At 41.9% G+C, this 24,471-nt stretch overlaps 1 protein-coding gene across 13 annotated transcripts in view; it reads right to left on the bottom strand.

The window, feature by feature from the left end:
• The window catches only part of PAK3 (p21 (RAC1) activated kinase 3), a 285,503-nt gene that overhangs the window by 221,720 nt on the left and 39,312 nt on the right, over positions 1-24,471 (bottom strand). For 2 of the 13 annotated variants that reach the window (XM_063601542.1, XM_055106615.1), the window contains exon 2: positions 14,553-14,649. The exons of 9 other annotated variants lie outside the window; for them this stretch is intronic. The gene's annotated coding sequence lies outside the window, so the exon portion shown is untranslated. Of the gene's footprint in view, positions 1-2,359; positions 2,548-14,552; positions 14,650-24,471 lie in introns of those variants that run through there. 2 more of the 13 variants (XM_055106616.1, XM_063601543.1) reach the window with 2 other exon arrangements.

Below are 24,471 nucleotides of genomic sequence, written 5' to 3'. Positions count from 1 at the left end.
ATTATTGACCCTATTTTATAGATGAGGAACCCAAAGCTCAGAGATGTTAAGTAACTTGCCCGAGTTCACACACTTATTAAGTGGTAAAGCGAGGATACAAACTCAGGGCTGACCAACTCCAGGGCCTTTCTCATTTGTCTTCTAGAGCTTTTCTCTGGGGTTGCATGCTCAGTAAACTCAGTTGCCTTCTGTGCATTCACATTAGTTGGCCTTGATTTGGATGTAAACAAGGAAGATATAAATAACAGGATAGCCTCTAATTCAATGCATGGGAAGCACAATCACAACACACAGGCAGAGGGGAAAGGAGCTACCTTGAGGGGGAAATGGTAGAGCAAGATTTGGGAAGTTCTGATGGAAGCAGGGTCCTCCAAGTGAGAGACATTTTGGTTCTCCACTTACAGTGGAAGCAACAAACTCAAAGCATGCCACGGCCAGCATGAAATGGGAATCCTCCTTGGAATTTTATTTCTAAGAAAGGGGTCCTCACCTGGAGGAGGCAGCTGGACCCACGCAGCCTGTACCCTGACACTTCATCAGAACTATGTTGCTCTCTATAAGAGCCTCAGCTTGGCTCCACTGCCACCCACTGGAAAGGGCTGCACTTTTCCTGGGACTTGTATCATGAACTTGCTTTTGAAGAGACCATTCATACCTTCTTCCATTTGCTGCAAGCCTTTGTTTGTGCTTATTCTGCTAGGTGCTCTGTTCTGTTCTGTGGATCAGAGTGACTCCCACGGGGCAGGTTGGGCCCCACTGCAGACTTTCTGAATCCCTCACGGGGAGTTGCCATGGTCAAGGGGTCAAGATGATGGGGCTGCCAATCCATAGAACTCTGCAGGCCCACTCCACTTAGAGAATTTTTCTTGCAGTTCCAAAATACTTGTTTACTGACTGACAAATTTATGGTGGGGTAATTCAGTCCAAGAACTTTGCTACTCTGAGGGTGGCCCATGGAATAACCTCATTGGCATCACCAGGGAGTCTATTAGAAATGCAGAATCTCAGGGGGCATGGTAACTCATGCCTGTAAACTCAACATTTTGTTTGGGAGGCCAAGGCGGGAAGATCACTTGAGCCTGGAAAGTTGACGCTTCGGTGAGCCATGATCACACCACTACACTCCAGCAGAGGCAACAGAGGGAAAACTTATCAAAAAAAAAAAAAAAAAGAAAGAAAGAAAGAAAGAAAGAAAGAAAGAAATAAAGGGAAATGCAGATTCTCAGGTCTCACTACAGACTTTCCGAATCAGAAACTGAATTTTAACCAGATCTCCAGGAGATGTGTATGAGCATTAAAGTGGAAGAAACACTGATGTAGGATAATGTCTCAGAAAGGCTTTCAGTCTCACCTATCTATAGCAGGTCCCCATTCCCTCTATTTGACTGAACCCAATGGTTTCCAAATTTGGTTGGGCTTTATTTCATCAGGGGATCTGTTTTATTTTTTATTTTTTAAAAAGAATTTTGTATTTCAAAATAATTTTAAACCAACAGAAGAATTCTAAGAATAGTACCAAAAAAACCCTGTATACCCCTCACCCAGATGAGCCAAATTGTTAGCATTTTGCCATATTTGCTTTATTCCTCCTTTACATTTCTAGGTGTTTTTCTCCCTAATCCATTTGAGTTTGTTGCAGACATCATGCCTTTCACCCCTAGATACTTTAGTGCATATTTCCTAAGAAGGAGGACATCCTCTTACGTAATCACAGCACCATGGTTACCAAGTTCAGTAATTTTAACACTGATACAATTATATTACCTAATACATAGTCCATATTCAAATGTGGCTAATTGTCTCAATGATGTCCTTTGTGGCAATTTTGTTTTCCATCTGGGGAGCTTTTAAAAAGTACCAATGCTGTGGCCCTAACTCCATAGCAATTAAGACATAATCTCTGAGGGAGGGGACTCTGCATATATATTTTTTTTAAAGTTTTCCAAGAGATTCTAATGTGCAGGGCTGAGAAATACTGTGCTATAGGCTTTTTCTGTGACCCCTGTCTATTGCTGGGATAGGAACTCTTGTCGGCAGGGTAAACCCTGGGTATAATTTGTCTAGACCCCCATGTCTCCTTTAGTCTGAGTTCTGACATAATTAACTGTCTATGAGATGTGCTGGGCCTTTCCTCATTGCTTTTTGATGCCACCTCACTAACGTAAACAAAACATTCATTTTTTCATCCTATTTTTTCTTACAGCTGCTTAGCACAGTCCTTATGAAAAAATGAAGCCTTGAAAATGGTATATCCTCTCGACAAAGCTAAGCCTGACAAGTTGGCTGCATTACCTAGAATTAGAGAAGAGCAAGGGCAGATGGTGGGAAAAGAACACCGGGGATATAGCAAATCACTTACCATGAGGGCCAAATTTCTCTTCGGGCTTGCCACAAAGTTTCCCTAGCATTGGACATTGCTTTCTCACAACTACACTCTTCTCAAATTATCTTGTCTTGGAAAGCAAGCTGCTGAGGTGAGCAGATGTAGCAAGCTGGGGCTGCACTGGACTAGAAGGAAATGTACAGATGGGTAGTGATTCAAACACCAGCCAGCTAATCCCAGGAGCCAGCAGGCTTTTGCATTTCCTGAATGAATTTGGGTCAATCTAGCTGGTCAGTCTACCGGCTTCAATGTATCTGTTCTGTTTCCATCCCTTAGCAGACAAAGGGAAAGCCTGGAGGGTCTGAGGGGGAGCTGACAAAGAATTCATGACATTCAGTCTGTTGGGTGCAGCACTGTTTCTCAAGCATTGAACCAGCATGCTTCCACCACCCTCCGCACCCCCTCCCACCCAAACATCTGTGTCACTGCAGCCAAAGAAAGTGAGCTTTCTTTACAAAGGGTCTGTTAGAGGGAATTTAGTCCAGATTTGTATGTGTTTGTGAATATCTTCTAGAAGAGAAGGGAAGGCAGAAAAGGTATCATTTGGCTTCAAAGCTGCTTTGTAAATGCTTGACAAATTGACTTGCTTTTAGTATATATTGATATTCTTTAATATTCGAGAGAACTAGCCAACTCAGATGGATTGCTTTAACAGATGCATCTTTGCAGTTAGTCAATAACAAAATATTTGTGAGCTGTTAGTATCTTTCCTCTTCTCAGAAACTCAATAATGTGCCAAATGAGATCATTCCCTCTGACCCACGAGTCGAGAACATTTTGAATTGTGTTCACTCTGATTAACAACTAAAGAATACTCTAGTTATCACCAAAGCCCAAATGGAGGGCACTTGTATTCCTAGACAACCATTAGAAAATTCCTTAATTGGAGCTCAGTGTGCACTGCTATTGCAATCTCTAATCATCTCTTTCACTGGAGGACTCCTTGTCTTATTACAGATTTTGGTGCCTGCCAGTAAAACAGAATGTGCTTAAATTGATCAAGTATGTGTGAATTGCACATATCCCAAATTTTCTTACAAAAAGGCCAACTTTAGGAAGTGTTTTCATAGGATATAATATTTCACATAGCTTCACTCGAGCTAACAAAGGATTGTCTTTCACAATAGAACAAATGACCAATATTCTCTCCAACCATTAATTTTTATTCTCTAATTATTTAATAGACACATGTGTACATTTCAGGCTGTTAACCCAAAGTCAGGTTTATATGTGACAGTATAGTTCAGACATACACTCACACAAATATCTCTCCTCTGAACCTGATTCTTGTCCTGTTCCTTTCAGGTCACTTGTCACTGCCTTAAGTAAGATCGAGTGGCTTCTTAACTCTCTCTATCCCTTGCTGCTGTTACCATTCATCCTCCTACTATGCATATCCCCTGCCTTCAGAATAAAAGCCCCAAATTCTTAGTTTGGCACTCTAAGCTCTCTCCACAACCTAGTATCAAAGATTACCTCTACTACTCTCAGTTCTATTGCCAGTGCTCCAAACAAATTTCCTGTTATATATGAAGAAAGCTTGCCAAACTGTCCTGGAGCACTTGCTATATGCCAGACACTGTGTTAGCTAGTTCATAGCATTATCTCATTTACTCTTTCTCCCAACCCAATATGATATAGCACAGGTATGTTGTATTATTTTCATTTTACAGGTAGGAAAACAGAGGCCAAGAGATGTTCAATAATTTGCCCAAAGTCAAGTGGCCAGTAAGTTGCAGAGTCAGTATTTTAAGCTAAGCAGTCTTGTTGCAGAATGTGTCCTCTCAACCTAGCCTGCCTAAATAGTTTTGTGAAATTTGTTCTGGATTTTCATTCCTTCAAGTGTTTTTCATGATATTGTCTTCTTTGGAAATAACCCCTCCTACTCCACTGTGTCTGCTTGCTGAAATCTTGCCCAGCTCAAAGGACATCTCCTCCATGAAGTCATCCCTGATCTCCCACAGCTAAAATGTATTCCTCCTGGCTCTGTGTTCTTACAGCATTGGCTCTAACACTTATACTACTTTTTGTAACGGTAGTTACCTGTGTGTAAGTTCCCTTCTCCCTCCCACCTCCAAGCTGTCCTAAAAGAAACTGAGCTCACTCTCACTATGGCCCTGTAATGCTGAAGCTGAGAAAGTGCCAGTCAGGGATGCCATTACCAAGGAGTGGTAGAGGTGGATAATGGAGTAGATAATCTCTAAGCTCCCTCCCAATTTGGAAGTTCTATAATCCTGGGTGGCAGTTTCCCCGAGGTGCAGGGACTTCACCTTCCACAGCACCAAGCCGAGTAGCTGGCATGTCTCTAGCGAACTGCTGGGCTGGCAAAACTACATTATCTTTGATGCAGCTGAAGATCAACAAAAACTGGCTACACCCTCCCTCCCAGTCTCTGTGTATCTATCTGTGACTATCATGTGTGTTTGAAGGTGACACTGTGCTGCAGGTGTGGCTCGAGGGCTGCAGTCCTTTCCACATTCCTTCCCTATGAAGACTATCCTTTGTGCTGTGCAAGTTGATGCTCCACATGCATATTGATATCTGCAGCACTCAGTGCTTTGCTTGTCAGTCTAGACCAGTGGGTTTCAAACTTCAGCATACATTAGAATCATCAAGAGGGCTTGTTACAGCACACATTGTAGGGCCCCAGCCCCAGTTGGTCCAGGGAAAGACCCAAGAATTGGCACTTCTAACAGGTTCCCAGGTGATGTTGATGTTGCAGTTCCCTGGGCTACACTGAGAACCACTGCTCCAGACAGTAGCTTCACTCAAAAGGAGATGCCTTCTTTCTGACTGCTGCCCACTGAATGCGAGGGGCTAATGGGGGTGGGGCTGGAGGATGAGCACTGAACTGGGAGCCTGAAGACCAGAGTTCTACTGCAGCTGCTGGCTCTAGAGAACCGTGTGACCTTGGGCAAGTGTCAGCAGTGCTCTGCCTCTCTAGTTTCCTCACAGACACAAGGATGGGGTGAAGTGGGTGACGGCTATTCTGGGTAGTTCTAGAATTCAGAGTTTGTCCATTGCTCTTCATCCTAGCTCAGTCTTTCAAGTTGGGATGCCAGATAGCCCCTTAGCACCTCTTCAGACATCCAAGTACATCAGTCTGAGCTCCAGCTGCCCCACATGCTTCGGGCCTTCTTAACAGTTATCCTTGTGTATGGAGCCCCAAAAGCAGAGCTGATGCCTTCCCTCTTGGAGACCTAAATCTGCCTTTTCAGAGCATGTGTGTCCTGCATCCCTTATTTTAAATGGTACTGTAGCACAGACGTAAGGACACAGAATTCTAGAGCCAATCTCCTGCATATAATTTTGGTTCTAACCACTTACTGTGCAACCTTGGGTAAGTTATTTAACATCTCTTAGCCTCACTTACCTCAACTTTAAAATGGGGATATCAACAGTACCTACTTCATGGTGTTATTGTGAGGGATAAATGAAACAATACATGCAAGGCATTTATTATAGTGCCTGGCACATAGTAAGTGCTCAAAATGGTAGCTGTTCTTTCTAAAAAGAGGGTAATGGCATCCTTCATAACACTAAACAAGTAAGGAACTAGAAAACATTATAGCTATAGATCTTTTAATTTCTTTAAACCTCATCATAGTACATAATAATAATTATTATTATAGTAATACCTTATACATGTGCAGTATTTTACACTTTTCAGAATACTAAGCACTAAATCCTCTCATCCAATCTTTTTTTTTTTTTTAAGCACTCTTGTGTGGATTGGTCAAAGATGTTCCTAAAACAACATTGCTGTCACCAAGCCTCCCATGAATTAGGCTGGCTCCTCCCATGTGGATATCTGCTTCTGCATAGTTGGTGAAGAGGAAGCATCCTCAGTCAAAGCTGCCAGCTGAGGAACCCTTAGGAAACCCCGCTGGTACCTGGCCTGTCTTTTGTAAGTATACATCAGGCCAGGGGGCTGCTTGCCAAGCAACATCATTGACTGCATACTGTTTAGTGCATGCATTACCAGGCCCCAAACATCCAAGTGATGCTACCTGAATAAGTCGAGAATTTTTGATAATAAACATAAGCCAAATCAAAAAAATGTTCTGGATTTTTCATCATTTCCACTCATTAGTCCAAGAAAAATCAGCCCACCCGTTTGTGCTACCAATTACACTTCTCATGATTTTACACAGCACAAAATCAGGAAGATGTCACAGGCTGTGTGATACCAGTGCCACACTCAGCATTAATTATAGTTCAGTGCTTGGAGAGGAATAAAGCACAGGAGACTCAGAAACTTGTTATGGTGCTTAATAAGGATCTATTTACTCACCAGAAATTGGACAGTGATTCTAGACTTCAGTGATTTTACTTCCCTACTCTTTCCTTCCCTTCATGTTTCTGTCATCTGTGACTTGGTTGGAAACAGAGGACAACAGCAGGCCTTCCATTTGATGTCCTTTGTTTGACTTCCCTAATCTTTCCTCTGTGGTCAGTCTCTTTCCGATACCTTTAAAACCACAGAATGCGGCAAACTGATTTTGCTCATTGGGCTTTAGCCACACTAGGCTTCCTGTGGTTCTTTAAACTGGGCAGGCATTCCATGCCCTCAGCACCTTTGCATTTCCCTCGTGCTGGTGTGCTCTACCTTGTGGCTCTTGCACCCTCTTCTTTAAAGGCTTTGTTCAAATGTCATCTCAGTGAGGCCTTCCACGACCATCCTACTCGAATACAGCCCCTCTACTCCTCATTTCACTTTCCTACTTTGTCTCCATAACATCCATTGCCTGCTAATATACTAAATAATATCCTGATTGTTTTACTTATTGTTTCTCTCTCTCCCTCCCTTCTTCTCTCTCTGGCTGTCAATTCCAGCACTTAAGCCCCAGGAGGGCAGGGCTAGTTTTAATTTTTTATTTTGAAATAATTTTAGACTTTACAGGAAAATTGCAAACATAGCACAGAGAGTTACCATATATACCCTTCACCCAGCTTCCTGTAATCTTAACACCTTACATAATAATACTAAGATTATTGAAACCAGGAAATTAACATTGATACAATAAGATTAACTCATCTACAGACCTTATTCACATTTTCCCATTTTCTCTACTAATGTCCTATTCCTGTTCTAGGATCCAATCCAGGATCTCATATTGTATTTAGTTGCCATGCCTCATTAGCCTCCTCTAATCTGTGATGCTTCCTCAACCTTTGTCTCTCATGACAATTTGACAAGTCCAGGCCAACTATTTTGTAGAGCTTCCCTCAATCAGGTGTTGTCTGCTTTTTTCTTATAGTTAGATTAAGGTAGTGCATTTTTTGGCAAGAATGCTATGGAAGTGATGTTGTGGAGGGTGGGGTTTTTTAAAATTGTTTTGGTCACTGCTATATCCCCAGTTGACTAAAACAGGACCTGACACAAGGTAGGCACTCAGTACTTGTGAAGACACAAAGGGACAAAACCAACAGGCATCCATATTCCTCTCTGGAAATGGAAAGATTATGTTCTGTGGGATATTAGGATTCCTGGGAATCTCTTTTGAAGAAGGGGAAGGTAATATGGTTGGGTATGGTAGGAGTTCTCTACCAAAAAGCAAAACAATAATAGGCAAAGGAACCCAAGTAGTATGTGCCCCAGTGAGAGGGAATATGGATATAATATTTGGATAATGTGATAGCAAGATTTTTAAAAAAACTTTTATAAATTTATTTTTGAGACAGAGTCTCACTCTGTCACCCAAGTTGGAATGTAGTGGCATGATCTTAGCTCACTGCAACCTTCGCCCCCTCGGTTCAAGCGATTCTCGTGCCTCCCAAGTAGCTGGGATTACAGGCGCCTGCCAACATGCCTGGCTAATTTTTGGATTTTTAGTGGAGACAGGGTTTCACCATGTTGGCCAGGCTGTTCTCAAACTCCTGACCTCAAGTGATCCACCTGCCTTGGCCTCCCAAAGTGCTGGGATTACAGACATGAGCCACTGCACCTGGCCTTTTTTTTTTTTTTTTTTTTTTTACTTTTATAAAAAATAATACCACTACCACCACCACCACTCCCCCAATAAAACCCAATACCTTGCATGTATAAATTAAGTGGCTGAGTCTACAGGCCCTGAAGCCAGACTGCCTAGATTCACAATCTGGCTCTGGCTGAGCACTGAAGAACTCCGCAAAGTGAAAGAAGCGTTCTTTCCTCAGTCCCAAGGGGTTTATTTATTCAAAACTTGCTGAGCACCTCCTATGTGCCAGCCTGGAGTGGGGCCATGCCATCTTTCTAGCAAAAACTGAGTCATAGGCACCATGCAAGAGCCCCACTGGGCCAACCCATCACCTTAAATTGTGGGGATTGTGCAATGCAGCAACTGAGATGAGCCGGGTGCCAAAGCTTCTGGTCACTGCATGGGCATGCGTTTCTTCTTCTTAAACTTTGGTTTAGCTGCTCCTTGGCCTGTGTTACATGAGGTTATTAACTACCCTCCAGCAAGTAGGAGCAGGCTGGGATGCCAGTGCAGCATGTGTCTCACCCATGTCCTGCATCACAGACAGACCAGGACCAGAGAATGGTGATGATGCAAAGGGGCATCTCTTTTAGCACACTCCTGGACTCTACAGTCTCACCTGGCTGCACCCGATTCTTACAGTCCAACAGCCTGTCTGCTCCCTGGAACAAGTGACTACAGAGATATAACATGCCCTCTTAGCAAAGGGAGTTGTGCCATGCCAACTCATTCACAAGCCGTCTGGGCCTGGGATAAGTTTGGTATGCCAGGAGTGTGGCAGGAATGACTAGAACTAAAGCCAAGGTGCTACTCAATTCACCTGCCACTCTATCCTGCTAGTATTTCTTGCTCAACTCATTGACATCTACTTTTGTTTATTTATTCATTTCTTCATTCATTTGATCATTCACCATTCAACAAAATTTATTGAGTGCCTGCTATGTGCTAGGGACCATAGAAGGTGCTGAAGATGCACAAGACAAAGTCCTTGCCCTCAATAAACTTACATTCTAATGCAGGAGGCTGGATCTTTTCATTTGAATATTTTTTCTCTACCTAAAAAAGTTAATAAACTCTCTTTTGACCCTAATTCCTCTTCTAGATACTGCTACTGCCCCACTGCTGTCCTCCTCATTTTACTAAAACCTTGAAGCATTTGTTTATACTTATAATCTCCAAATTGTCTCCTTCCCTTCTCTCTTGAGCTCACTTTTATCACTGCTCTGATCAAGATCACCAGTGACCTTTCTGTTACAAAATTCAACAGCCAATTCTCAGTTCTCATCTTACTTGAGCTATCTGCAGTGCTTGACATAAGTGACCACTCTCTCTTCCTTGAATCACCTTCTCTTGGTTTCCAGGAACCACATTCTATTGGTTTTCTTCTTTCTTCTCTGGCTGCTTCTTTCCAGTCTCCTTTGCTTGTTGCACTTCAGCCCAACCTTTAGACATTGGAGTGGTTTAGGGCTCAGTCCCTGGACTTCTGTTTTCTACCTGAACTTATTCTCTAAGTGATCATTCAGTCTTATGACTCCCAAAGTTCTGACCCCAGTCCAGATCTCTCCTATGAATTCAAGGTTTGTATATTCAATTCTCTATTTGACATCTCCAGCTTGGATGTCTAATGGGCATCTGTCTTGGTCCATTTGGGATACTATAATGAAATACCATAAACTGGATAGCACATGCACAATAGAAATGTATTTCTTACAGTTTCAGAGGCTAGAACGTCCAAGATCAAGGTGCTGGTGGTGTCTGGTGAGGGCCCGCTTTCTCATAGACGGCATCTTCTTGCTGTGTCCTCACGTAGTGGAAGGAGTGAATGGTCACTCTCAGGTCTCTTTTATAAGGGTACTAATCCCTTCCATTCGTAGAGGCTTCTCCGTGATGACCTAATCACCTCCCAAAGCTCTCACCTCCTAATACTATCACTTTGGGGGTTAGCATTTCAACATAGAAATTTTGGGGAGAACACAAATTTTCAGACCACAGCTGCACATCAAACTTAACAAGTTGAAAACTAATCCCTTGATATTTCCCCTAAAACCTACTTCTCCCACAGTTCTTCCCATCTCAGGTAAATAGCAACTCCATTATTATAGATGCCTAGGCTAAAAACCATGGCATCATCCTTGACTGGGTACTTTATCTCATGTCCTATTTATAGGTCTGTCAGCAAATCCTAAATACTCCATCTCTCAAAACACATACAGTTTGTGTCCATTTCTTATTGGTTCTCATATCATTGCCATTTCTATCATCCTTCTTCGAGCCCCCATCATGTCTCACGTGGATTATTACAGTAGTCTCCAACTGGTTCTTCTGCTTCCACTCTTTTCCCTCTTCAGTGTATTCTCAACATACCATATATAGTAAGCCTACTAAAATCTAAGTCAGATGATATTACCCTCTGCTCTATGATACCCCTTCTTACTCAGTAAAAGCCAAAGCTCTTACAATAACCTTCAAAGTTCCAAACACCTGCCCCCCCAACCCCATTAAATTCCTGAATTTATCACCTACCACTCTTCCCCTTGTCTTCAAACCTCCAGCCATACTGGCCCCCTTGCTGTTCTTCAAACATACTAGGTATGATACAGTCTTAGGACCTTTGCACAGACTCTTCTTTGCCTTAAAAGTTCGTCATCCAAATAGCTGCAGATCTATATCTGTCACTTCTTTCAGGTCTTTACTCAAGATTTATCTGTCGAGGTCACTCTGTCTAAAGTGTTTCTCTCCTCCAAAAAATTTATATCTCCATTATCTAGTTTATTTTTCTCCCTAGCACTCATCATTCTCTAACATACTATATGTCTTAATGTGCTTGGACTGCCATAACAAAATACTACAGACTGGGTGGCTTGAACAACAGACATTTATCCCTGACAGTTCTGGAGGCTGGAAGTCCAAGATCAAGGTGCCAGAAAGGTAAGTTTCATTCTGAGGCCTCTTTTCTTGGCTTGTAGACAGCCACCATCTCATTGTATGCTTATATGACTTCTTTGTGCATGTTGGGTGGTGGGGTGGTGGGGGAAAGAGAGAGAGAGAGAGAGAGAGCAGGCTCTTTGGTGTCTCTTCTTATCAAGGCACTAATCCCATTAGATCAAAGCCCCGCCCTCATGACCTCATCTAACCCTAACTGCATCCCAAAAGCCACATCTTCAGATACTATCATATTGGGTGTTAAGATGTCAACACAATAATTTGGTGGGGAAGACACAACCATTTAGTCTAGAACACTATAAAAATTTCACTATATATTTTATTGATCTTGTTTATTGTCTGCCTCCTCCACTAGAATTGAAGTTTGATAATGGTTGGGATTTGTGTTTAGTATGTCCACTAGTTTAATTTCCATGTTTTGAGTAGTGCCTGGCACATGTAGGGGCATAATAAATATTTACTAAATAAGTTGCTAAAATAAGCAAAATAATTATAGTTTGTGATAAGCACCAAGAATGAAATAAACAAGTTGACAGATAAAACAAAGGCTGTCCACCTTGGCTACACATTAAAACCACTTGAGGAGCATTTAGAAATACAGATAGCTGAGTTCCATTCTCAGAAATTCTGATTTACTTTATCTAGAAGAGGCCTGGCCATTGTTTTGTTTTTTAATGCTCTCTGAGTCATTCTCAATTTGAAGCAAGCCTGAGAACCAATGAGTTTGAGAATAACGTGGGGACAAGAACCTACTTGAGACAGGGTGCACAGGGAAGGCTTTTCATGTTCTTCTGAGAAAGTATCATTGAAATGGAAACCTGAAGGACGAAAAGAAACATGGGGAAGTTGGGGCAAGGCTGGCATTCAATTGTTGGTAGAGGGTCAAAACAAGATTAAAAAGCACTGAAGCAGGGATGAGCTTGGGGTATCCTCAGAACAGTAGATCAGCGCAGGTGGTGCACAGGGGGCAAGGGGAAGAGTGTAACAGGATGAATGTGGAGAGATGCACAGGAGCCAGATTATTCAGGATCTTCTAGGCCATGGGAAGGAAATATGAATTTATACTACATGCAATGGGAGCCATGGGAGGGTTTTGAGGAGGGAAATCATGTGATCTGATTTTTTATTTTCTAAAGATTGCTCTTGCTGCTGTGTAGAGGCATGAGCGAAAGCAGGAAAAAGCCTAGGAGACTGTTTCGGTAGTCTAAGAGGGACTCAACAGTGGTCTGGACTGGGCTAATGGCCTAATGTTGTTCCTTTCCATCTAGATAGCAGAGGCCTGAGAGTGGTACATGAATCCATTCTGCCCAGGTAAACTCATACACAAAGCCATTGGTTTCTGAAAATCTTTCCAAAGCTAAGATTCTATAGCTTGCTAATTCTGATCAGTGGCTCAGGGGTTGGAATATGTATGCCATGACTTGCCCTAGAAAGGGGGCCCAGTTGATCTGTTAATGAGACAGTGCTTTCTAACTAGAAAACAATCCAATCAGAAAGGGGCTTAGACAAAGTGATGGTGGCATTCACTGACGGTACCTAAATTTTAAAGAGCCCTACTAACCCCCAACACTGGTTTTTTTATGCTTTCTAGGGGAGAGGGGTAGGAGGAGGGAAGAGGACAAACACTGTGCTTTTGAAGGAACTTATTAATTAAAGGAGGAGATCAAGACGTAAACACAAATAGGAGAAACACAAGAGAGTAAGATAAGTATCCAAAGGAAGATATGAATACAATCAGTAATTGCCATCATTTATTTAATACCCATTTTAGGCTGAGCACTGTGTTGTGTGCTTTACATATGTTCTCATTTAATTTTCACAACAGTGGAGTAGGTAATATAATCACATATGGTAATTATGATAATAATAACAGCAAACGTTTGTTAAGCCAGGCACTGGGCTAGGTGTTTCAAAATATATAGGCATATCATCACTCCATAGATGAGGATAACTAGGCCCAGAAAGGATAAAAGACTTATCCAAAAATCACAGAGCTAGGTTCAACTGCCAAGCTCTGATATTCAAACATTGGTTCAACTCCCAAGCCCATGGTTTTAAAGCATTCTGGGAATTCAGAGCAGATGGCTCCTACCTTGTTCTGGGAGGTACACGTGTGAAAGGAGGAAGACCCTGTGGAGGAATAAAGGTGTGAACATGAAAAAGGAGGAGCTTATTCAGGGACCAGCAAGTGTCCTGCTTGGTCAGGGCTGAGGGTGTATAACAAGGAATTGTGGCCCAATGGCAAGGCAGTTCTCCTTCTCCTTTCTGCCCTTAACCACTTCACATGTGCCAAACAGGGGTTGCAGCCTCCTATCAAGCCTGTCTGTCCCTCAAGGCTTGATCTTGGGGTGCCTTGATCCTCTAAAAGCCCCTGGCAGCTCAAAAAGCCTTAAACACACTTGAAAGTAGGGCAAGTATAGATTTTCAAACTCAAACCATGATGAGCAGTAATTTGGCCCCCTCATTAGTTCTTAGGCGGAAGCAGCCCTTTGGCATTTAGGACATTGACAACAATATCTGAAAAGGACAAGAGGATGGGAAATACAGAGAAGGCAACAACCAGCATCTAGCACAACATCTCATCGAGCCAGCAAAGACAATTCAACATGTAATACAGCTTGTAACGGCAAAAATTGCCAATGATCTAAATGCCCATCAATATGAGATTGATGAGATAAATTATGAAACATCCAAAGAAAAGAACACTATATCATTGTTTAAAAGAAGGAGCTAAAACTGTACTTTCTGAGAAGGACAGACGTTTCCAAAGGATTGTAAGTGAAAAGAGCAGGTCATGTAACAGTCTCTATATCATGATCCCAGTAAAACCCTAGATCTGTGTTTATATATGCATAAAACTGTCAACCATAGTTATCTAGTACAGTGTCGGTGCACAGAATTACAGAGGAAATTTCCCTTTTTATTTTGTATACTTATGTATGCTGTTGACCTTTACAACAAGCCAATATCACCTTATAATTGGAAAAAACAATACTAGAATTTCCATTTTGCAAAACAAAAACATCCTATCTTAGATCACCTTCATCCATGCTATCTTTTGCATTGACAACATATCTTGGATTTAGCCATGCATTTGAATTTGTCTCAGAACTTTCTCATGAATGAACTAAAGCAAGATAGTAACATATTGATCAAGTTATAATACAGTCAAATGGATTGGCAATCCAGCAGAAGTTCTCCAGAGAAGGGCCACAAGACTTTTTCATTTTTATTAATAACTTAGGTGATACAAAAAATGTACTTACTGTGTTTTAAGATGACCCAAACCTGGCAGGGATGTCGGAATATGTTGAAGAACAAAATTGAGATTCAAAATAAGCTCAGACGGGTTGGAATACTGGGCTAAAATTTAAATGGTGAAATATAAATGAGATAAAGAAAAAAAATCATCAATTCAAATTTTAAAAGTCCATTTTGTGAGGCCAAAATAGGGGAAGTGTGGCTTCACAGCAACTCACATCAAACAAATAAACAAACTAAAAAAGATCAAGGGGCTTGAATTGACCCACAAGCACAATTCGAGCCAACAGTTTAATGTACCTAAATTATTTAGTTGCTAAAAACAGAGCACAATTTTAGATTGCATTAATCAAAGTACAGTTTCTAGATCCTAGAATATAATCATTGCACTGTAACCTCCTCTGTTCACTCCTACCGTCTCCTGTTCAATTTTAGACATCACATTTTAAGAGAGTCACTAAGAAAGTGGAAAACCTCCAGAAGAGGGTTGCAAGATTGACAAAAGAAAACCATTCTATAATAGGAGTTACTCTTGAAGGTAGAAGAGACAATAGGGCCTGTAAAGGAGAAACGTTGGGGGATATATAAGATATCCACCTGCCTTCAAATCTCAAGTATTTTCCTGCGGAAGGTATGCACTTATTCTGGGTTGCTCAGGTGATAGAACCAGGACTACTGCCACCCGGTGGTGAAAAGGAGGCAGATTTTCAGTAAACCCATCAAAAGGCTTTCTGACCTTGAGAAGGTCCTACAAGAGGCTGAGCAAGCTGATAAGGCAGTGACGGTTTTAGTCGAGGCGGAATGAACAGATGCCCGGTGGCAGAATTGCACTAACTGAGTCCCTTTCAGCTCTAAGAGATTACATCTTTTTCCCCTATTCTCCGTGCCATCAATTCCTCTCTGTGTCGCCCTCAGGATCAATAAGTCCACTCTCTGCAGTCTACAGAGTGGTAAGGAGAGTTCTGAGGGAATGGTGGAGTTGCTGCCTCTTGTTTATTATTGCCCAGGATCTATGGGGTCAAAACCCACTGCTTATAGGAGGGCCAAATAGCTGATATAAGTTGGGTCATGTCCTTCACTGAACAAGCTCCTCCGTGGCTTTCCATCTCACTCCCTGGAAATGGCAGTCAATGCCCTTAACAAACTTGTCTCTGTGACCTCTCTGACCTCCCATCCCATTACTCTTCCCTTCATTCACTCCATTGCTGCAACATGGGCTTCTTGGCAGTTTCATAAATGCCAGGTATCCTCCTGATTCAAAGACCTTGCTCTTCCTGTTCTCTCTGCTCCCAATGCTCTTCCCTGAGATACCTACATTACCTACTCCCTCACCTCCTTTAGGGCAGGATTCAAAAGATTACCTTCTTGGTGAGGCCTACCCTGACCACCCTCTAAAATTATAGGCTCTGCAGGGTTCACTCTCTAACCCTCCCTCACCACTCCTGACCATTTTACAACTCCTTATCACCCCATCTGAAGATTTTTTCCATAGTACTTAATATCACATAACACAATATTTTATATTTATTATTTTGTTTTCCATACTACCTCTATTGGGCTATAAATTCCTTAAATACAGGAATAATGCCTGTCCTGTGTGTTTTTTTTTTTTCTTGTCATATCTCAGCTTCTGGAACACTGGCTAGCACACAGTAGTTACTTATTAAGTGTTTAACGAAATGCCTGCTGCATCCCAAATCCATGCCATCTCCTGCAGTCTTGATTTTCTCAACAAAAGAAATTTTAAATTTAAGAACCGAATCCAAAAATAATAACAAGATGTGTCTTAGTAGTAAGGTTTGGCATGATTGCCTATTTTTCTCAATTTTCTCATGTTTTAGTTATGCTGTCATATTACCTTAATGGTCAACTGGCCATAATAACTGTAGCAGCTAACATCTATTGAATGCTTATCATGTACCAGGCATGGTGATAAGTACTTTACTTGGATTAACTCATTTAATCCTCACAATAGCCCTTTTCAGTTGGCACTACTGTCATTCCCATTTTAAAGACCAGGAAACTGGGAAACGAGGAAGTGATGTGACTCGACCAAGGCTACACAACTAATATTAGACAGATTCCAAAGCCCATGTTATTGTCCCCTAACTTCAGTATAAGATGAAAACTGGTGATGATGATGATAGCTAACATTTATTGAGTACTAATCATGTATCAGGTGCTATGCTAAATGTTTAACACACATCATGTAATTTAAAGCTGAGAAAAGCCCTATGAGGCAGAAATAATCATTATGATCATTTTATAGTATTAGGCCCTCCTGTGATGTAATTAACCAAACCTGTGCCCACACTTAACCTCTGCCTTGGTTTGTTTTCTTTTTCTTTCTTTTTTTTTTTTTTTTTTGAGACAGGGTCTGGCTCTGCCATCCAGGCTGGAGTGCAGTGGTGCAATCTCAGTGGCTCACTGTAACCTCTGCCTCCAGGGTTCAAGCGATCCTCCCAGATCAGCCTCCTGAGTACCTGGGACTACAGGCCTGCACCACCACACCCAGCTAATTTTTGTGTATTTTGTAGAGATGAGGTTTTGCTATGTTGCCAATGGCTGGTCTCGAACTCCTGGGCTCAAGAAATATGCCTCCCTGAGCCTCCCAAATTGCTGGGATTACAGGCATGAACCACCGTGCCTGGCCCCACCTTGGCTTTATAGCAAGCATCCCTTGACTTTCTCTTTTGCGTTTTAGGCCAGTGAAATAGCTGGATAAGCAATAATCTGAGAGCCACTACTTGAACCCTTCTCTCCATGTAGATTAGACCTCCAGCATACGTTGTGATTTCAGCCCTTATTTGTGCTGTTGCCCCTGACCAGTAGAAGAATATCCTTTTTTTTTTTTTAACTCCTGCCAGCCCTAGCCTGTGAATTTTTATTCCAAAGCTTAGTTTAAATGCAACTCCCTCCAGGAATCCTTCCATGGTCACCCCTTTCTACCACAATTTCTTTCTCTCATTCTACAGTCAATACATTTCCTTCAGCCCTGGTCTCTAGCTTTGCAGTGCTGGCTCTCTTCCCACTCAGCTATGTCCCTTCTTCTCAGGTAGACTGTAAGCTCATGGAGGCAGATAGGCCTATGCTTCTTGGCATGCCCTGCATAAATGGTATGTTCACTGTCACATAGTAGGTGCTTAATCATTATTTTGCTGATTTAATGATACTATACCCTCATCGTTGTAAAATGTTTATCTGTTTCCAAGGTGCTCTTATACATATCATCTCACTTTAGCCTCACAGCAGCTCTGAGACACAAGAGAGACAGATCTTATTTTTCTCATTTTTACAGTTAAGGAAATTGAGGGCCGGAGAGGCTAAATAAGTTGTCTCAGGTCACATATCTGAGAATTGAGCCCAGCTGTCTGGACTTTGAGCCCCAGACTCTTTGCATTAGACCACACCGACTCTATGACTCTGCCGGAAGACACCGCTGTCTGGGAGCAATGACAATAACATTCCTATAAAGACCTTGTCTTGATTCTATCACTGGAGCAAAAGCAATAAAGAGCGCCAAGAGGCAATATCCTCAGTTGAGATTGGGAAGGCAGGTAAATTCATACACTCTGGTGAGAAGTGCCTGGGGATTATCAGATGGGTGGTGATGCGTCTGTTATATTCTTTAGGAGGAGGGGACTGAAGACTGAAAGCTGTCCTCTACACAGAGCAGATTAACTCAACCCTCAGCAGAAGGGAGGCAGCCAGCATGGTGACTATGACAGAGCAACTAGGAGGCAGGAAAGCTGGGTTCGAGATCCAGTTCTGCTACAAGCCAGCTGTGTGATAATGCAGAAGATACCTAATCTTTCTGAGGCTGTACTTCCTCATTAGAAGCTGCCAATTTATAAGGCTTCTCACAGCACCAGTGTTCTACAGATCTATGACACAGATCACAATAGGGTGAACCTCGGACTCTATTTGGATCACAAACATATTTTCTTTGGTGCAAATAGTATTTAAATTTTCTATGAACTGGTAACCGACATTGAAAAATTAGAAGATTTTACATGAATATTCAGATGTCCAAGCTCTCTAGAAAAATCAAAATATCTGGCAGCATTAAAAATTGGAAAACTTCACATAAAATTTGATTTTCAATCTTCCTAGAAAAAAAATATCTGGACACATGGGATTATTTTCATTATCTGTTTATTATTTAAAATATACTATGTTAAGTTGTATGATAAGTACCATCAGGAAAATACAAAGTCAGGTAGGAGATGAAGAGTTTTGAAATGGTAAGAGTAGTAGGTTCCTGCAAGGCCTAGAGTATCACAGAGGGTAGACACAGAAGGCCTCACTGGCAAAGTGACCACATTCCCACAGGACCATAATGAACTGGAACCCAGAAATAGCTGCTCCCTTTAGACAGAGCATGTGGATGAAAGGTTAGGGGTGCTAACATCTTCAACATATCAAGTCAGGACTGAAAAGATGATGCTGGTTGATGTGACCGGAAGGATAGTTTTAAGCTAATTATTTGATTTTACAGAGGCAACAAAAGAGTTTCAAATGGTAAAATCAATATCAAAGTCTGGGAGAAGGAAAGGAGGAGCAGTTGTTTGGACAAGAGCTTGGCACACTTATACAAAGCCTTCACTAACCAAGAGCAGTTAAACATCCCATAAACCCAGATGCATTTTCTGTCTAATGGGGTCAATGCCATTAGCCTGATACCTGCAGCCACCTCCCTAACTTGCCCTTACATTTCAGGCCAGGGCCATTATATGATATTAGAACTGATTCTAATTAGAGAACCACCAACTCTGTTGATCCAAGAATAGCATGGGAGAGATGGGGAGAGAGGAGAAATGGATCCTACTCCATTCCCTTGTTGGTCATTTCTTGTCTTACCTGAGACTTGACAGATTAATTCTCTGGACGCCAGTTTCTCCAAATAAGAAATGAGTATTTCAAATAATTTTGTCCAATGTCAAGGTATCTACAGTGAGGGTAAGTATTGCCTCATGAAATGTTTGCATGTATATATATACACATACACACAAACGATGTATATACAACTATATTATAAATGATAAATATAACTGTCTTTATATTTAAAATTATATGTAATTATAAACATTTTATAACTCAATATTTACCCTTACTGTGTGCAGTGTACCCTGTTATTTCCCATTCCATTCCTGTATGTGTGTTTAATGCTGGTCACTATCCACTAAATTGATTTTCTGAGCAGTGGGTAACAATTGGCAGCTTGAATAACAGTGCTCTACACCAATGGTTTCCAAATTTGACCCACATCAGAATACCGTGGAGTCCTTGTTAAACACATGTTCTTGTTCTCCATTCCAAACCTATGGAATCAGAATTTCTTTAGGGCAAGGCCCAGGAATCTGTATGTTTTAACAAGGACTAGCTGTGCACTGACATTAAGGAATCACGGTTATTCTCAGCACACAGATGCAAATTACATCAAAAAGAATTATTATCAAATGCATACTCCACACCAGTGCTTCAGCATAATAGCTTTCATTTATTATCTCACTTAAATTCCCACAACAACCCCACTTTAGAGATGAGGAAACTGAAGCTCAGAGGTTCGATAGGCTGCTGGAAGACATACCCAGGGAGATTAATGAAGGAGCAGGGCTGTGATTTGTGAGGGGTCTGTTTGAGCCCAGTGTTCAACCTGCATTGACTCTTCCAACAATTCTTCTTTCTGCAGCTCCAGAGGCCTTGGACCTATCCTGAAATATTCTATGCCAAGTCAAATTCCAGATCAGATACCCAAATTCGAGGTCAACCACCAGAGACAAAGAGCAGACATAAAACAATGACAATAAAAATATTTTGTACTAATATCAGGCTTTTACTGTTTCCAAAGCATATGTGGGTCTATTTTCTCTACATTTATACCTTTCAATCATTCTGTGAAGCATGAGGGTTAAATGAAAAAACAGAGACCCAAAGAGGGGAAGCAACTTACTCCAGGTCTCACGGCAAGTTCACAGCCAAGCTGCCACACTCTGACTCCCTCTGGCGGGGTCTAATACTGCAATTGGGCTGGATTTCTCCAGGGCTCACAGCTCCAACACATTTTAGGTCTAGTTCCCTTTAAGGGAGAAGAGGAAGGGATGGGTTGCTTTCTGCCTCCTTCCCCATAGGATTTACCATCAAGTTCAGAAATGAACACACTCTCCATCCACACTGCCTGAGGGACAGGTTGCCCCGACTTCCACAAGGCTGTGCTGAGAACTGGCTGCATTTCTATTTTTGCCATGCAATTTGTAAGAAGCTTTGCACTATGCTTCAAAGAAAAATAATGGATTCCATGATGAAAAGAAAAAGCTCCATCCCTCCCACAGAGGTTAAATGCCACCAGCCACTAGTGAAGCAGCCTTGGGAAGTCTCTGCTGAGCAAAATGTTGAGAGCCCACAGAAAACCTAGGCAGTGGACTGGACCAATCTTTGCCAATGGCAGAAAGGGTCTGAAAGGATGAATGGCCCTCATTTAGCCTTCTTGGCTGAGACCCTCCCTCTGTTGAGAACATCCCTCTGTTTCTGCCACAGACAGTGGTGTTTGTAGTGTGTATATGTTTATGTGACAAATTACTAGTTATTTATCAAACACTGTATTGATTCTAACATTTTTCACCCCTTTCCTTTTAGAATACAGAACTTTCCATCTCTCCCCTTAACAGTTCCTGAAGCAAACCTCCCACTCATGCAACACACGAATGGACACACACATACACACACACACACACACACACACGTACACTTGGTGAAAATGAAATCAAGACCCCTTTCTTTTGGCCTCAGTCTCCCTATCTAGAAAGTGTGAATTAGTTGAACCAGATATTCTATTAGGTTCCTTCTCTGGTTCTAAGAATCTGATAAAATAAGTGGGGAAAGCATTTAATACAGCCCATGAATTTGTGATTCAGGCTCTGAGCATGAAGGGGTAAACTGGCCTCAAATTGTGTTTTCAATGGTTGTCTTTTGTTAAAGGGAATCATAAGGTGAGATGAAGAACAGTAATTTCTGTTATACCCATGAGCATGCTAACATCTTAACAATGAGGATTATGCTGTGTTTTCCCTCTCTTGTTTTATTTTTCATTCTCTTTATGCACAGTCAGAGCTGCAAAGACTGCCTAGTCAGTTGTCTCTTCCCCCCATGTCAATTTCTCTTCCCATGTGAAGGTGGCAGATACAATCCAGCCCTGTAATAGCTAAGGTTTCAGCCCTGTAGAGCTTCAAGCTAATGTCATTCTCACCTCAGAGGTAGTGCTTCATGTGATGTCAGAAAGATTCCAAGAGGTGTTAAATTTGCTTTGTGGTTGCAACTCCCTTTTAGTTTGGTGAGGCTGGCTTAGGATTTGATGGTTTTATTGATTTCAGTATCAAGATAGTACAGGATATCTCAGCTTTTAAATTTATATTGTCAATCATCAAAGTAGCTGCTACCCTATGGGGACACTAACTAGACCTACACTCACTGCAGCTTACCAATGTAGTACGTGGCTCTTTTCTACCTGCTCCTCAGGGCTGGATTCAAGATTATGAGATTGAAGAGAAGCCAGGGGGTAGAGGGATAATCCTAGGGTGGTTTGAAAAAGAAATCAGTGGAAATGAGACTGTTCTCATTCTCACACAACACAAAAGAAAGCTTTGAATCGAACTGCCTGTGTCTGCATCCAAGTCACTGAATCACCTGGGTTTCAGTTTGCTCATCATCAAATGTGGATAATTCTATACTAGGAAATACCTTATAAGGTTACTGTGGAGATTAAATGAGAAAAAAGCCTAGAGCAATGCCCAGCACATGCTAATATCTCAATAAGTGCTGGTTATACTGATTATTATTCCTCCTGACCAAACTGGTCTTGCAACTTTCTGATGTTTAACAACCTTGCATTTTCTGGCCATCTCATTTCACCAGAGGATCTCAAAGCACACTAGAGATGAGGCTGAGCTGAGGATCATCTTAGAGCCAATGAGTGGAATAGGGAGCAAAATTGCTCATTTTCCTGTTCACTTATTTATTCACTCAGCAAATACTTATTGACCACCTATTAAATTCCAGGAACTGTGCTAGGTGATGAAGACATAATGATGAAAAAGACAAAGTCCCTGCTTAACAGAGTTAACACTCTAGAAGCAGGGAGGTAGGAGGAAGGGGGAGGCAGATAAACAAGAAATACAATGATATGTGCTTGGTGAACTCAAGGGACAGAAAATCAGTGTGGGTGGGGTTTGGGGCAGTCATGAGAGGGACGGTGATATGAGATGAGGTTGCAGAGGAAGGCAGGGGCCAGATCATTCAAGCTTTGTAGGCCATCTAAGGAGTTTTATCTTTATCCTAAAAACATTAAAATATAAATGGAAGGCTTTAAGCAAAGGATCAACATACTCAAGTGTTCGTTAAAGTTATTTTTTTAATTTTCTCAGCTCACTGCAGCCTCGATCTCCAGGGCTCAAGCGGTCCTCTCACCTCAGCCTCCTGAGTAGGTGGGACTACAGGTGTGCACCAACACGCCTGGCTAATTTTTGTATTTTTAGTAGAGATGGGGTTTCACCACATGGCCCAGGCTGGTCTCAAACTCCTGGGCTCAAGCGATTTGCCCGCCTTGACCTCCCAAAGTGCTGGAATTACAGTCTTGAACCCCTGTACCCAGCCTGTTTGTTAAAGTTCTTAGTGACTGTTATATAGAGTAGAGATTGGTTGGAGTTGAGATTTGGCAGGGGCGGGGGGGCGTAAGGCTGCCACTATCTGATACAGTGTCTGTGTGAATCACAAAAAAGACACCCCTTCCTCATTTTAAAAATGATGACAAAAATTATGTTAGTCTTTTCTTGTACAACCTAAACAAATTTAAGTCCTGCCCAAGAAAGTTTGCCAGAGTCATGGTGGGCAGCAGTCTGTGTTGTGAGCACCCATATTATTCCTCTCATTCATGCATTTCTTGTCACTGGAATAGATGCACCATCAACAACACTTTGCACCCCACTGTTCTATCCCCTCTCCAGCTGAGGCAGCTGGAAGTGGGAGGGATGGGACTTCAGCCTGTGGGAACAATGGGTAGTAGAGAGAGAAGTAAACTCAGGGGACACCCAGGGCTTGGGTAGGATAGAGTCCACTTGTGTGTGCCACTGAGTATGTACATTTATGGATGTATATGTGTGTGTATGTGTGTGTGTGATTGTGCTTTCCTGAGTCTATGCAAGGCCATGTGCACTGGTACAGTTTTAAGTAGGAGCAGGCTCTCTTCCGCTGTTCTCAGACTTAGAGCCAAGAAGCCCAGAATGTCTGCACCCATCTGCACAATCTTATGTAAGTATGTATGTGTCTGTGATATAAATGGCACACCCATAGCTATGGTGCCCTTGTGTAGTATACAACCTGAACATCCATACATGGCAGGCCTGGCAGTAAGAGCGGAAGCAAGTAGATTATTTAGGGGGCTGTTGCAGTGGTTTGGGAAAGAGATGATTGTGGCTCACACTAGCTAATGGCTGAGGAGGTGGTGAAAAGTGATGAAATTCAGTAAATATTTTCAAGGTAAATGAATAGGATTTGCTGATGACTAGGATGTGATGTGTAAGGGAACAAGAAGAACTCAGGATAACCACCAGGAGTTTGACTTAAGCAACCAGGTGAGCGGTAGTGCCATTTACTGAGTGGGGTTGACTGGAAGAGGAATGTATTTGCAGAAAAAAATCACAAATTCTGCTTTGGGCAGCTTGTATCAACTCCAGCTGCCCACCTGTGGTGGCAGATCAATCAGTCTCTGTATCTTAAGCTTCTCCTCACTGAGGATCTTAAAGTACTTCATGCGTGGGGGGCTCTGGAAAATTGGTAATCCCTGATATGTATCTTCACCTCGGCAGTTTTCTTTCTGTACCTTCTTTGACTTGAGAGGAAATAATAATTTTACTTTGTTCCTACCAGTTT

This window comes from Pan paniscus, chromosome X (assembly GCF_029289425.2).
Source record: "Pan paniscus chromosome X, NHGRI_mPanPan1-v2.0_pri, whole genome shotgun sequence".
Taxonomy (NCBI): Eukaryota; Metazoa; Chordata; class Mammalia; order Primates; family Hominidae; genus Pan; species Pan paniscus.
Note: the sequence above shows the minus strand (reverse complement) of the source record. Positions and strands in the feature narration are given on the sequence as shown.